This window comes from Anomaloglossus baeobatrachus, chromosome 5, assembly GCF_048569485.1.
Source record: "Anomaloglossus baeobatrachus isolate aAnoBae1 chromosome 5, aAnoBae1.hap1, whole genome shotgun sequence".
Taxonomy (NCBI): domain Eukaryota; kingdom Metazoa; phylum Chordata; class Amphibia; order Anura; family Aromobatidae; genus Anomaloglossus; species Anomaloglossus baeobatrachus.
In genome coordinates this window covers 593,693,864-593,708,988 of record NC_134357.1, presented here as the reverse complement: position 1 = coordinate 593,708,988, position 15,125 = coordinate 593,693,864, and positions in this window count along the sequence as shown.

The following is a 15,125-nucleotide window of genomic DNA, read 5'->3' as shown; positions in this document are numbered from 1 at the left end:
ATTCATCACAACCTAGACCAGCAGGTATGGGCATGTGAATCCCTGCACCCTCTAGCCCATCAGGGATAATAACACTTCCCATAGGTCATCAGGTGTTGTCTTATAATTCACATTATAAACATCACGTCCAATGTTATGAAGACGTGAGAGCACTTCTAAGTGTGGCGCCCCTGAGGCTTCAGTCGCCACAGGATACTGCACCTCATTTAAGGTGCGGTACTCATCCTGGATCCAGAGGAGGTCGGTTCCGGTTCCACAACACACAAACTCAAACACACCAAGAGGTTGGCCTCCCAACTGGGGACTGGATAGGGTTGGGTCTTAAGGCAGTCACTAAACATGGGGGCTGCCACCCACTATTGACAGGGAACCGGGGGAGGAGCAGCCACCAGGGGGAGTTAGGAGCAACACAACAGTTAGAGGTCTGCAGCAGGAGAGGAAAGGAGCAGTCGGGTTTTACCAGTGGCTCTGGTGGGACGCAGGAGTCCATACAGTCGCCGAGGGGAGAGGTTCATTGCTCCCTCGGAACCGGCGCAGAGCAGGGTGCAGAATCCTAGGGTGGAACAAACTTTAAGTTGTATCACCAGAATCTGCAGGCCAGGGTGATTGTACATCCCTCTGGCCACCACAGTTTCCTGGAGCACAGTGCTACATAGGGTACAGAGTCGTGATCTAAGTCAGGCCCACCACGGAGCCGCGGCACCTGCATACGGGACAGGAGTTCACTTTTCAAGAACTTGGGTCACCAAGTAGCTTTAGGCCACGGGGGTCCATCTCTAAAGGCGCAAGGAGGAAGGGCCCACTGTCTACTGTACCGCTTCTGACCTCCAATGGATCCGGGATTGACTGGAGCCCAGCACGGCGGTGACCAGTACTCTCGGAGTGGCAACCGGGACTATGAGTAAAGAAACCTTGAAACTGCAGAGACTGTTTCCAACTGTCCTTGCCGTCTCCATCGACCTGAGCTTCAGCGCCAATGGCCACTACTTCCCTCATCATCCTCCCTGGGACCCACTCCACCTGTGGGGAGCAGAAACATCTTAGCTGCTACAACCATCCACCCCGGAGGACAGCGACAGCAGCAGTGGCTAATCCCTGGCCGCATACCGCAGCTAGCGTCACGAGACAAACCTCCACCATCATCCTTCCCCCTCTTTTTATTGTACACCTCTGGGCCATGAAACTGGGCAGGGCCACCCGTGACATCCCCAGACCCAACATCAGCAGCCCGGCGACGAGTAGAGTATAGCCCCTGTGACCCCCCTCCTGCATACCTGCTAATGGAGCCCATGGTCCAGCTCCTGGAGCGGCTCCGGGTTGCTGCCGTCGACCATCCCCCTAGAGACGATCAGTGGAATTATCGTTGGGAATGGGGTGGTGGGGAATTCCTCCCTTCCTGAGTGGCACCCCCGCAGGTCTCGGCCTCTGGTGTCGCAAAAGCCCCTCCAGGGACCCTTTATTGCGTGAAAAGGCAAAACATGCCCCAGCCTCTGAGGAATTCAGGTGAGCAGCTGTGCCAAGTGGCGGTTAGCAGGCTCTCGCTTGAGAAGGGTGAAAGGCCCGTGGTGACCTTGTCATCGGTTAACATCTGTGCAGTGGCCAGGCGCTCCAGTGTTGCTCCTATTAGGCCCCCAAGACGGTTTCTGCAGTGGATCCATGTGGCGCCCTGGCCTAGCAAGGTCGTCACAGATAACACTCAAACACCCCCACCCCCCATTAGACAGGGACACTAGCCAAACAAAAACCCTTGTTGCCTCCCTCCAGTGTCTGATGTCCACACCAGATGGGGTGGAGCCAAGCGGTTGGCCCCACCCACCGAGGAGTTCACAGGCCTGGAGGCGGGAAAAATGACAGTTTAGTGTTGGAGTTTGAGGAGTGAGGAGTAAAACACTTGGGTGTCTGGGTTTGTGGCCCAGGCACTAACAGCAAGGTTGGCAGACGGTGGTGGCCGTCTGCAGGAGTGGTGGAGCAACGTGGAACCGTAGGACCGGGGTCGGGCGATGGCCCGCCGGTACCGACCGGGGAGCGAAGTTAAGCCAGCACACACAGGCAGAGCCATCGGACCCCGACCAGGCTTGGAGCCGCCGTCAATAGTCAGATCCGAATGTGACTGGAACCCCAGGGGTTTCACAACAGCAAAAGTCCCGATGGAAGGCAACTGCCCACACCGAGAGGGTATACAGCTACCGCCTAAGGCTAGAGACCCAAGGGCCAGTGCCTGCGGGCAAACGGGCTCCTCCGGTACCCATACACCGGGGAGCGGACTACCGTTGGGAATCCATAGTAGTCAGAAGGAGAACATCAAGGTGCAGGGAAAGACAGCCGCCATCACCTGTCCGGGGAGAGACACTGCAGCCGGCTGCGGGACCCGTCCATCCAGCCGTTTGGTTTACTGAGGACTTTGTACCTTTCTTGCTGAGTGAGTACACCCGTGCCATCCGGCACCGCGCCGCGCTGTCCCTGCAACCCTGCACCTCACCGACCCTGCCTCCCCGTCACATCATCGGGCCCCGGGACCACCGACCCCTACCCACGGAAGTGGGAAAACAACATCCCAGCTGCTCCCTACCATCGCTCCCGGGATCCCCGTCACCAGCAGCGATGGTGCCCATCTTCACCACGACCCGTGGGTGGCGTCACGGACTAAATCCTCCAAACCAACCACCCCTTTCACTCACGAGTGAGGAGCGCCGCTCGAGTCCCCGGATCCGGCCCACCGCTCGAGCCACCGAGCAGCAGCAGCCACAGCAACGCTGGACCCGAGCATTGGCGAGAACGCAGCAGCGGCGGCGTCCTCCCTGCCCGCGACATCCACCAACGACCCGAACCAGTCGGAGGGACACCATCAGCACATGTGATGCTCTGGTAGTGTGGCCCAGACCTGCATTTCCAAGGGATGTGACAGCGACCCAAGCAGTGTGGGGAGAGGACGGAGCCCAGACCTGAGGGTAGACCCTTTGGCCTGAGGGGTCCTTCAGCCCTCCAACCCAAGATGTTCGTTCCAGGGAGCCAGGACTGAGGAACCCCATCGGGAAAAACAGAAAAGGCGAAAATCGGGATGTGAGATTTCCGGCTGGTGGGGTCACAACCCTCGTGCAACCCAGGGAGTATGTGTCTATGTCCTGTTTGTCTCCACGTTATGTTAGGGGACGGCATAGATGCAGTGTTAGGTTGGCACCAGGTTCTGGTGGGTTCCCTTCATGCTCAGGCGAAGGGCTGGTGGAGCTTTTGGGTAATGTTAGGGATTTATTGACCCATATTGAGGGTGCAAATGAGACACCAGCATATTTGGCGGCTTGGGCTTGTACACCAGCTAATCTTGCGAGTGATGTCCTGGGTAGTGTCAATCACAGAACTGGAACTAGGGTTCCTCCCCTGGTGACGGTGCAGACGGAGAAGGCTACGGAGTACAGCATTTATTTAGATGACAGACCACGTGGCGAGGTTTACGTCTGTTTTGAGGGTCCTCTCGGTGCTCATCTTAAGAAGGGAGAGGGAAAATATTTGTAAGGACGAATGCGTCAAGATTTTTTCCCTCCTTCCACTGGAGAAGCTAAATTTGGACAAAAGTAAGAAGGATGATAGTTTCAAAAGGGTCAAGCCCAAGCCTGCATCAAAGAATACCCAAGGGGCAATTGCCGGTGAGGCTAACCGCGATGCCCCTGTATCTAAATAGGTACCCTGATCAGGAAAAGGACTGGGTTTGATGATTTCATATCAACATATCAGCACGCGGCAGTCATTTCCGAAAAGTTGGTGAAGGAAGTGGCTCTGGGTAGAATTTCGGGTCCATTTCGGGTTCCTCCCTTTCCTGACCTTGTAATTTCGCTTTTGCGCCTAAGAAGGAGCTGAATAAATTCTGGCTGATTCACCATCTTTCTTACCCTCATGGCAGGTCGGTTAATGATGTAATAGCCCCCGAGTTGTGTTCGGTGGTCTATACGTCATTTGATGAGGCTACAAACTGGTTAAAAGATGCGGTAGAGGTGCGCTGATGGCGAAGACTGATATTGAATTGGCCTCCAGGTCACTGCCGGTTCATCTGGATGCTCAGTTGTTCTTAGGAGGGGGCGTTTTTAATAGATCGGTGCTTGCCCATGGGGTGTTCGATATCTTGCGCATTTTTGAAGCCTTTAGGTCCTTTTTGGAATGGGTGGTTAGAGACATATTGGGCTTGGACTCCCTCTAAAGGGTACTTTACACGCTGCAATATCGGTACCGATATCGCTAGCAATCGTTTCCGCCCCCGTCGGTTGTGATTCATGGGCAAATCGCTACCCGTGGCGCACAACATCGCTAACACCCGTCACACGGACTTACCTTCCCTGCGATGTCGCTCTGGCCGTCGATCAGCCTCCTTTCTAAGGGGGCGGTTCGTGCGGCGTCACACCGACGTCACACGGCAGCCGTCCAATAGCAGTGGAGGGGCGGAGATGAGTGGCCGGAACATCCCGCCCACTTCCTTCCTCATTGCCGGTGGAGGCAGGTAAGGAGATGTTCGTCGTTCCTGCGGTGTCACACATAGCGATGTGCGCTGCCGCAGAAACGACGAACAACATCGTACCTGCAGCAGCAACGATATTTGAAAAAGGAGCAACGTGTCAATGAGCAACGATTTTTCACATTTTTGCGTTCATTGATCGTTGTTCACTGTGGATAATGACACAATCTTACCAGCTTCCGCCAGCATCTTCACAAGGTCTTCTGCTTTTGTTGTGTCACTGTGGATAATGACACAATCTTACCAGCTTCCGCCAGCATCTTCACAAGGTCTTCTGCTTTTGTTGTGTCACTGTGGATAATGACACAATCTTACCAGCTTCCGCCAGCATCTTCACAAGGTCTTCTGCTTTTGTTGTGTCACTGTGGATAATGACACAATCTTACCAGCTTCCGCCAGCATCTTCCCAAGGTCTTTTGCTTTTGTTGTGTCACTGTGGATAATGACACAATCTTACCAGCTTCCGCCAGCATCTTCACAAGGTCTTTTGCTTTTGTTCTTGGGTTCATCTGCACATGTCTGACCACAGCACGTTCATCTCTGGTACACAGAGCCCGTCTCCTTCCTGACCGGTATAATGGCTGGACATTACCATCTTGTTTGTACTTGCGTATAATTGTTTGTACAGATGAACGAGGCTCCTTCAGGTATCTAGAAATTGCATCCGAGGATGAACCAGACTCTCTTCCTGAGATCTTGGCTGATTTCTTGTGACTTTCCCATGATGCTGCACAAAAGAAGCCGTGTGTTTCAGGTGTGCATTAAAATACATCCACAGGTGTGTCTGTAATTAGCTCAGATGTTTCCAATAAACCTATCAGAAGCTTCCAAAGACATGACATCATCATATGGGCGGGCCAATATTGTTTAAAGGCACAGTACTCTTAAAATATAAAAATGCCTGAAAACATTCTCTCTCTCTCATTATTCCGGCATGTGGCTGTATCTATGTATTCAGACGGAAGTTCTCAAATCCAATAGTAAATGTTTCTATAGAGAAGGACGCCTGTGATGACGATGGGAGCCGTGCAGGACGATGACTACTGCAGCGGATGATGTTACATTTTTAAGCTGATAAATTAATTTATAAATCCCGTCTGAAGGGACGTTCCTCTTTACTCTCCGGGACTCGAGCAGCTGCCGGCTCCGATTACCTCCGAGTCAATGATATTCGCTGCCAAAGTGGAATTAAAACTGATACCGGCATTTCAATATCCAAGACGGCTCCAGAAGGCACCAAAGAATCTGACAAGATGTCCGACACTTGGGAAAGAACATCCTGATATTTGCTTAAAACAAATCAGATAAATAACTCTAAGATGTAGAAGAATAATGTCCGGATTTATCTCCCGCACTTCATGTATTAACGCGGCAGAGCAAAACTACACAGAGATGATAGGGGCGGTATTATAGCAGGTATATTATTATACATAGGGGCAGTATTATAGCAGTTATATCTCCATAATGTGCCTAGATGGGTCCTTCCCCCGGTGAACCGTCACATGCCTGGGCTCTCACTTGCCCTTAACTCATCCTGATTAGTGAAGGCCAGTGAGACGCTAGCCTCGCCACTGCAATAAGACAACACGAGGAAAGACAACAAATAGCACTCCTCCGCTTCTCCAGCAGGAAACGTCTCAGCTGCAACAGAAGCGAACACCTCAGCTTCTCCAGCAGGAAACTTCTCAGCTGCAACAGAAGCGAACACCTCAGCTTCTCCAGCAGGAAACTTCTCAGCTGCAACAGAAGCGAACACCTCAGCTTCTCCAGCAGGACACTTCTCAGCTGCAACAGAAGCGAACACCTCAGCTTCTCCAGCAGGAAACTTCTCAGCTGCAACAGAAGCGAACACCTCAGCTTCTCCAGCAGGAAACTTCTCAGCTGCAACAGAAGCGAACACCTCAGCTTCTCCAGCAGGAAACTTCTCAGCTGCAACAGAAGCGAACACCTCAGCTTCTCCAGCAGGAAACTTCTCAGCTGCAACAGAAGCGAACACCTCAGCTTCTCCAGCAGGACACTTCTCAGCTGCAACAGAAGCGAACACCTCAGCTTCTCCAGCAGGAAACTTCTCAGCTGCAACAGAAGCGAACACCTCAGCTTCTCCAGCAGGACACTTCTCAGCTGCAACAGAAGCGAACACCTCAGCTTCTCCAGCAGGAGACTTCTCAGCTGCAACAGAAGCGAACACCTCAGCTTCTCCAGCAGGAAACTTCTCAGCTGCAACAGAAGCGAACACCTCAGCTTCTCCAGCAGGAAACTTCTCAGCTGCAACAGAAGCGAACACCTCAGCTTCTCCAGCAGGACACTTCTCAGCTGCAAAAGAAGCGAACACCTCAGCTTCTCCAGCAGGAAACTTCTCAGCTGCAACAGAAGCGAACACCTCAGCTTCTCCAGCAGGAAACTTCTCAGCTGCAACAGAAGCGAACACCTCAGCTTCTCCAGCAGGAAACTTCTCAGCTGCAACAGAAGCGAACACCTCAGCTTCTCCAGCAGGAAACTTCTCAGCTGCAACAGAAGCGAACACCTCAGCTTCTCCAGCAGGAAACTTCTCAGCTGCAACAGAAGCGAACACCTCAGCTTCTCCAGCAGGAAACTTCTCAGCTGCAACAGAAGCGAACACCTCAGCTTCTCCAGAGACTGGCTCCTTCAAAGTGGGCAGTATAGAATGAGCTATAGCCAACATAGGGAGGAGTGAGGAGTGGATATTTGTAGCAGAAGGGAGCAGCTGCAGCTGAGGTTACACCTAACTGTTAGAGCACTGCAGGATAGAAAGAAACCTTAACCCTTTCATCACCGGATTGAAATAAATAAGCTCCTATTCAGGGTAAATTATCAACGGGTACTAAAGAGGATCTGGCATCCACAATGCGCCTTGACCTTCTGATCACATCAGGCCATGACACACTCGTGACAGAGGCATGATAGAGACAGTATTACAGGACTTATATTCTTGTGCATACAATGGCATGCTAAAGTTTGGGCACCCCTGGTCACAATTACTGTTATTGTGAACAGTTCAGCAAATTGCAGATGAAGTCATATCTAAAAGGCATAAAGTTAAAGATGACACATTTCATTTGTATTTTCGGTAAAAAATATATATATTTTCATCTTTTACATTTTAAAATTGACAAGAAAGAACAGTAGGCTGATGCAAAAGTTTGTGCACCCTGCATGGTTAGTACCTAGTAGCGCCCCCTTTGGCAGGTAACACAACTTGTAAATGGTTTTTGTAGCAGCCAAGAGTCTTTCAATTCTTCCTGGCTCGTCTTGCATGCACTGCTCTTCCTTGGATGCGTCTTCCAGTTCTGTGAGACTCCTGGCTCGTCTTGCATGCTCTGCTCTTCAGTGGAGACGTCTTCCAGTTCTGTGAGATTCCTGGCTCGTCTTGCATGCTCTGCTCTTCATTGGAGACGTCTTCCAGTTCTGTGAGATTCCTGGCTCGTCTTGCATGCACTGCTCTTCCTTGGAGATGTCTTCCAGTTCTGTGAGATTCCTGGCTCATCTTGCATGCTCTGCTCTTCCTTGGAGACGTCTTCCAGTTCTGTGAGGTTCCTGGCTCGTCTTGCATGCTCTGCTCTTCATTGGAGACGTCTTCCAGTTCTGTGAGATTCCTGGCTCGTCTTGCATGCTCTGCTCTTCATTGGAGACGTCTTCCAGTTCTGTGAGATTCCGGGCTCGTCTTCCATGCACTGCTCTTCATTGGAGACGTCTTCCAGTTCTGTGAGATTCCTGGCTCGTCTTGCATGCACTGCTCTTCCTTGGATGCGTCTTCCAGTTCTGTGAGACTCCTGGCTCGTCTTGCATGCTCTGCTCTTCAGTGGAGACGTCTTCCAGTTCTGTGAGATTCCTGGCTCGTCTTGCATGCTCTGCTCTTCATTGGAGACGTCTTCCAGTTCTGTGAGATTCCGGGCTCGTCTTCCATGCACTGCTCTTCATTGGAGACGTCTTCCAGTTCTGTGAGATTCCTGGCTCGTCTTGCATGCACTGCTCTTCCTTGGATGCGTCTTCCAGTTCTGTGAGACTCCTGGCTCGTCTTGCATGCTCTGCTCTTCAGTGGAGACGTCTTCCAGTTCTGTGAGATTCCTGGCTCGTCTTGCATGCTCTGCTCTTCATTGGAGACGTCTTCCAGTTCTGTGAGATTCCTGGCTCGTCTTGCATGCTCTGCTCTTCATTGGAGACGTCTTCCAGTTCTGTGAGATTCCGGGCTCGTCTTCCATGCACTGCTCTTCATTGGAGACGTCTTCCAGTTCTGTGAGATTCCTGGCTCGTCTTGCATGCACTGCTCTTCCTTGGAGACGTCTTCCAGTTCTGTGAGATTCCTGGCTCGTCTTGCATGCTCTGCTCTTCCTTGGAGACATCTTGCAGTTCTGTGAGATATCTGGGTCGTCTTGCATGCTCTGCTCTTCCTTGGAGACATCTTGCAGTTCTGTGAGATATCTGGGTCGTCTTGCATGCACTGCTCTTCCTTGGAGACATCTTCCAGTTCTGTGAGATATCTGGGTCATCTTGCATGCACTGCTCTTCCTTGGAGACGTCTTCCAGTTCTGTGAGATTCCTGGCTCGTCTTGCATGCACTGCTCTTCCTTGGAGACGTCTTCCAGTTCTGTGAGATATCTGGGTCGCCTTGCATGCACTGCTCTTCCTTGGAGACATCTTCCAGTTCTGTGAGATATCTGGGTCGTCTTGCATGCACTGCTCTTCCTTGGAGACGTCTTCCAGTTCTGTGAGATATCTGGGTCGTCTTGCATGCACTGCTCTTCCTTGGAGACGTCTTCCAGTTCTGTGAGATATCTGGGTCGCCTTGCATGCATTGCTCTTCCTTGGAGACGTCTTCCAGTTCTGTGAGATTCCTGGCTCATCTTGCATGCACTGCTCTTCCTTGGAGACGCCTTACAGTTTTGTGAGATTCCTGGCTTGTCTTCCAGTTCTGTGAAATTCCTGGCTTGTCTTCCAGTTCTGTGAGATTCCTGGCTTGCCGTGAATGCACTGCTCTTCCTTGGAGACCTCTTCTAGTTCTGTGAGATTCCTGAGTCGTCTTGCATGCACTGCTCTTCCTTGAAGACTTCTTGCAGTTCTGTGAGATTCCTGGCTCGTCTTGCATGCTCTGCTCTTCCTTGGAGATTTCTTCCAGTTCTGTGAGATTCCTGGCTTGTCTTGCATGCTCTGCTCTTCCTTGGAGATGTCTTCTAGTTCTGTGAGATTCCTGGCTTGTCTTGTATGCTCTGCTCTTCCTTGGAGACGTCTTCCAGTTCTGTGAGATTCCTGTCTCATCTTGCATGCACTGCTCTTCCTTGGAGACGCCTTACAGTTTTGTGAGATTCCTGGCTTGTCTTCCAGTTCTGTGAAATTCCTGGCTTGTCTTCCAGTTCTGTGAGATTCCTGGCTTGCCATGAATGCACTGCTCTTCCTTGGAGACCTCTTCTAGTTCTGTGAGATTCCTGAGTCGTCTTGCATGCACTGCTCTTCCTTGAAGACTTCTTGCAGTTCTGTGAGATTCCTGGCTCGTCTTGCATGCTCTGCTCTTCCTTGGAGATGTCTTCTAGTTCTGTGAGATTCCTGGCTTGTCTTGTATGCTCTGCTCTTCCTTGGAGATGTCTTCCAGTTCTGTGAGATTCCTGGCTCATCTTGCATGCACTGCTCTTCCTTGGAGATGCCTTACAGTTTTGTGAGATTCCTGGCTTGTCTTCCAGTTCTGTGAAATTCCTGGCTTGTCTTCCAGTTCTGTGAGATTCCTGGCTTGCCATGAATGCACTGCTCTTCCTTGGAGACCTCTTCTAGTTCTGTGAGATTCCTGAGTCGTCTTGCATGCACTGCTCTTCCTTGAAGACTTCTTCCAGTTCTGTGAGATATCTGGCTCGTCTTGCATGCACTGCTCTTCCTTGGAGATGTCTTCAGTTCTGTGAGATTCCTGGGTCATCTTGCATGCTCTGCTCTTCCTTGTAGACGTCTTCTAGTTCTGTGAGATTCCTGGCTCGTCTTGCATGCTCTTCTCTTCCTTGGAGACATCTTCCAGTTCTGTGAGATATCTGGGTCGTCTTGCATGCACTGCTCTTCCTTGGAGACATCTTCCAGTTCTGTGAGATATCTGGGTCGTCTTGCATGCACTGCTCTTCCTTGGAGACGTCTTCCAGTTCTGTGAGATATCTGGGTCGCCTTGCATGCACTGCTCTTCCTTGGAGACATCTTCCAGTTCTGTGAGATATCTGGGTCGCCTTGCATGCACTGCTCTTCCTTGGAGACATCTTCCAGTTCTGTGAGATATCTGGGTCGCCTTGCATGCACTGCTCTTCCTTGGAGACATCTTCCAGTTCTGTAACATTCCTGGCTCGTCTTGCATGCTCTGCTCTTGTGAGGTCTAGCCACAGATTTTCAATGATGTTCAGATCAGGGGACTGTGAGGCCATTGTAAAACCTTCAACTTGCGCCTTTTATCGTCGTCTATTGTGGATTTTGACGTGTGTTTAGGATCATTCTCAATTTCTAGAAGCTATCCTCATTTTTCCTCTTTTCTCTGCTTTTCTCCTTGTTCCAACTTTAGTTTTCTACAGATGGTGTTATATTTGCATCTTGAATTTGTTGGTTTTTCTTTGAATCCCTTCTTCTCTCTACCCATGAAATGTTCCCTGTACCATTGGCTGCAACACAACCCAAAAGCATGATTCATCCACCCCCATGCTTAATGGTTGGCAAGAAGTTCTTTTCCTGAATTTCTGTGCCTTTTTTCGCCACACAAACCTTTGATCACTGTGGCCATAGAGTTCTATATTAACCTCCTCGTTCTACAGGATTTGTTTCCAAAATGCATCAGGCTTGTATAGATGTTCGTTTCCAGACTTCTGAATTTTATGGTGAGGACGCAGGAGAGGTTGTCTTCTGATGACTCTTCCATAAAGGCCATATTGTGCACCTGTCTCTGAAAAGTAGTACAATGTATCACAATTCCAGAGTCTGCTAAATCTTCCTAAAGGTCTTTTGCAGTCATGCAGGGGTTCTGATTTGCCTCTCTAGCAATCCTACCAGCAGCTCTCACAGAAATGTTGCTTGCTCTTTCAGATCTTATCTTGTCCTTCACTGTTCCTGGTCATGGCCAGGAAAATGCTTTGCTATCTTCTTCTTCTTCGTCTTCTCCTGCTCTGTGAGCCTCCACCATCTTCATTTTCAGAGTGCTAGGCAGCTGCTTAGAAGAACCGGGTTTTTATAAAGCTGTGAAAGTTGCATCATTGGTTGTTCTTAACGATGATGGTGAACAAGCCATAACCCTAACAAGCAATTTAAGTTATCTAAGCTCAAAGATCTCCAAGGGTGTCCAAACTTTTGAAGTAAATGGCTTCAATCAGGAGCATTCCATCCACACACGTCAACGACAAAGGCTTCTGAAGGCGTCGGATGGGAATCTGGAAACGCTCCACCACAGCTTGCTTAATAAACCTTCCCACAGAAGCAGAGTCCAGATGAATGTTTCAGAGGACTCTATTCCTCTATATGATATGGACACAGACAAGGCCAACAGAGAACCTTACTGAGCCAAGGTAAGAGGGTTCTGCTCTCAAGACAGGCCTGGATAAAGTGCACTGATCCTCCATAGTTGAAGCACAACCCCATGGCTCGGTGATGACCTCTTCCGTTTTCAGACATCTTGATATCATCCTCTTGCAGGAGTTCGGGAACTGGTGCGGAAGCTGGAACTTGAGAAACCAATGGGCTCTGGAAGGCTTGGGCCAGACGTGTAGATCTTCTTTTGCGGGCGACTTCCTTGGCTCATTTCTGGGAACCTACGATCGACTCGTGTGGCTAAGGAGATAAGATCATCCAGAGAAACGGGAATGTCACGAACAGCCACTTTGTCCTTGATTCTCCTGGATAAACCTGCCCAAAAGGTGGACCCCAGAGCCTGATTATGCCATCCAAGTTCCGAAGAGAGAGTACGGAATTGAACCGCATGTTGACCCACAGTCTGGACTCCTTTGGCGCAACTGAAGAAGAGAAGACACAACAGACACAACACGGCCTGGCTCATCAAAGACTCTTCAAAAGGCCTTCAGGAATTCCAGAATGTCCGCGGTAGATAGGTAATTTCTTTCCCACAGAGGAATGACCCAAGCGAGAGCTTCCTCACCAAAGTGCGATATCAGGAATGCCACTTTAGACCGGTCTGAAGAAACCTGGTGGGCCAGCAGTTCAAATTCCAGGGTGAACTGGTTGATGAAACCTCGGCATTGTTTGGGGTCACCATCAAAGCGAAGTGGGACAGACAAACGAGGTACAGATACAAGCGGAGCAAGAGCTTGGGCCTTCAGGTGGACACTCACAGACCATAAATGGGGTGGAATTTTAATTTGCTGTTCCCAGCTCTGTAACATCTCGGTATATTTCTGACAGAGGCGGATGGCCGGAGAAAGCGGAGTCCATGATCTGATCAAACTATAATGATCGCCGCCAGAGATGGTGAAGCTTTGAGATGAAGTGGACCCACTGGACCACAGGAGGACCCCGGGCTTGACTAAACACCCACCACGAGACAGGTGCCACTCCCAAGGCAGAGACTGGGACAGTGGTAGTGTCGCGGGCGGAGGAGGGGACGCTGCGCTCTCCCACTGCTCGGGTCCGGCCGCTGCTGCTGCGGCTGCTGCTGCTCGGTGGTGGCTCGAGCGGTGGGCCGGATCCCGGGGACTCGAGCGGCGCTCCTCGCCCGTGAGTGAAAAGGGGATTGATTGTGGGGATTTATTGTCCGTGACGCCACCCACGGTTGTGGTGATAATGGTGACACCACCGCTGCTCTGGACGGGGACCCCGGGAGCGGTGACAGGGAGCAGCTTTGTTGTTAGTTCTCCCCTCCGTGGGTAGGTGGTTGGTTGTCCCGGGTCCCGGTGATGGGGTAGGGATGGATGGCAGGCGGGTTACAGGGCCTGGTGAGGTGCAGGGTCGCGGGGGCAGCGCGGTGCCGCACGGCACGGTGGTACTCACTCAGCCCAATGATGAAGACACAGTTCTCGGTAAAACACTCGGCTGGATGGACGGGTCCCGCAGACGGCTGCGGTGTTGTTTCTCCCGGCAGGTTGATGGTGACTGCCTTTCCCTGCACCTATGTACGGTTGATGGTTACGATGGGTTCCCACCGGTAACCCGCTCCCCAGCTTGGATATGGGCTGGAGGAGCCCCTCTTTGCCCTGAGAAACGGTTGCCTTGGCGGTGGCGGTGTCTCCCTCTCTTGGTTGGACGGTTGCCTTCTGTCGGGACTTGGCTGTTTGGAAACCCAGGAGGTCCCCTTCACTAACGAATTCGGCAAATTCACGGCGACTCCTAGCCTTGCCGGGGTCCGTAAGCCCCTGCCAGATGGTGCTGACTTCTCTTCGTGTACCGGTCCGGTACCGCCGGGCCACCGCCCGTCCACGGTCCTTACAGTAACTCTGATAGCTGATAGGCCACTCCTGCAGACGGTCACCACCGTCTGCCAACCTTGCTGTACCGCCCGGGCCACACACCCGGACGCTGTCAGTTAGTTGCTCCACTACTACACTTTTCCTCCTTCCACTTTCACTGTCAAAACTAATCTGTCTGCTTTTCCCGCCTCCAGGGCTGTGAACTCCTCGGTGGGCGGGGACCAACCGCCTGGCCCACTCCCTGGTGTGAACATCAGCCCCTGGAGGAAGGCAACAAGGGTTTTGTCTGACTTCGGTGTGCCTGCTGGGAGTGTGGGGTGTGTGGGTGTTGTGCTCTGTGGCCCCTGGCTTGTCCAGGGCGCCACAGTAGCTGTCCCCTAGGACAGGAATGGACATGGGAACAGGTGGACACAGTTGCTAGAATAGTAGGAACCCCCAGAGTAGCTAAGGCTGGTGGCATGGCCCGGGTGGACGGACACATTCTCTGGTATAGCAAAGACCTCTGGGGTAGCTGAGGCTGGTGGCATGGCCGGGGTGGACAGACAGTCTCTAGTATAGCAAAGACCTCCGAGGTAGCTGAGGCTGGTGGCACAGGCGGGGTGGATGGACACTGTCTCTAGTATAGCAAGGGCCTCCAGAATATCTGAGGCTGTGGAATGGCCGGGGAGGACGGGCACAGGGTACCAACTGGATTGGGAGACAGGGAGGAGCACTGTACACTGTAAAAGAAGCACAGTAGACACAAGGACCTGACTACTAGCTGGCTAGGGAACAAACCAGTGACTAATCAGACTGACCAGGCACCTCCTCTAGTCGGAGAGTGCCATAAGTACCCAGTGCCTCTGAGCAATAGGCTGAGAGGCACTTCCAGGTAATGGCTCACTGGCCCTTTAAGAGAAAAGCAGCAGAGCATGTGCATGCCCTAGGCGAACTCCCTGAGGCCCTTTGCCATGAGCACAGGCCCCGGGATGAGGAAGCAGGAAGCAGCCACGTGGAGGAGCACAGGGACACCAGGGAGGAAGGTGAGAGCCAGCCACGGCAGGGTTAAGCGAGGGGTGCAGGGATACTAGCGCCACACTAAAGAAAGGACAACTTGAAAATGCATTGCTATATTCTTATCGCCTTCTCCTCCTTTGTAGGCCTCCACCAATTTCATTTTCATTTTCAGAGTGCTAGGCAGCTGTTTTGAAAACCCCATGGCTGCTGTATTTTGGCACAAGATTAGAGGAGGCCGGGCTTTT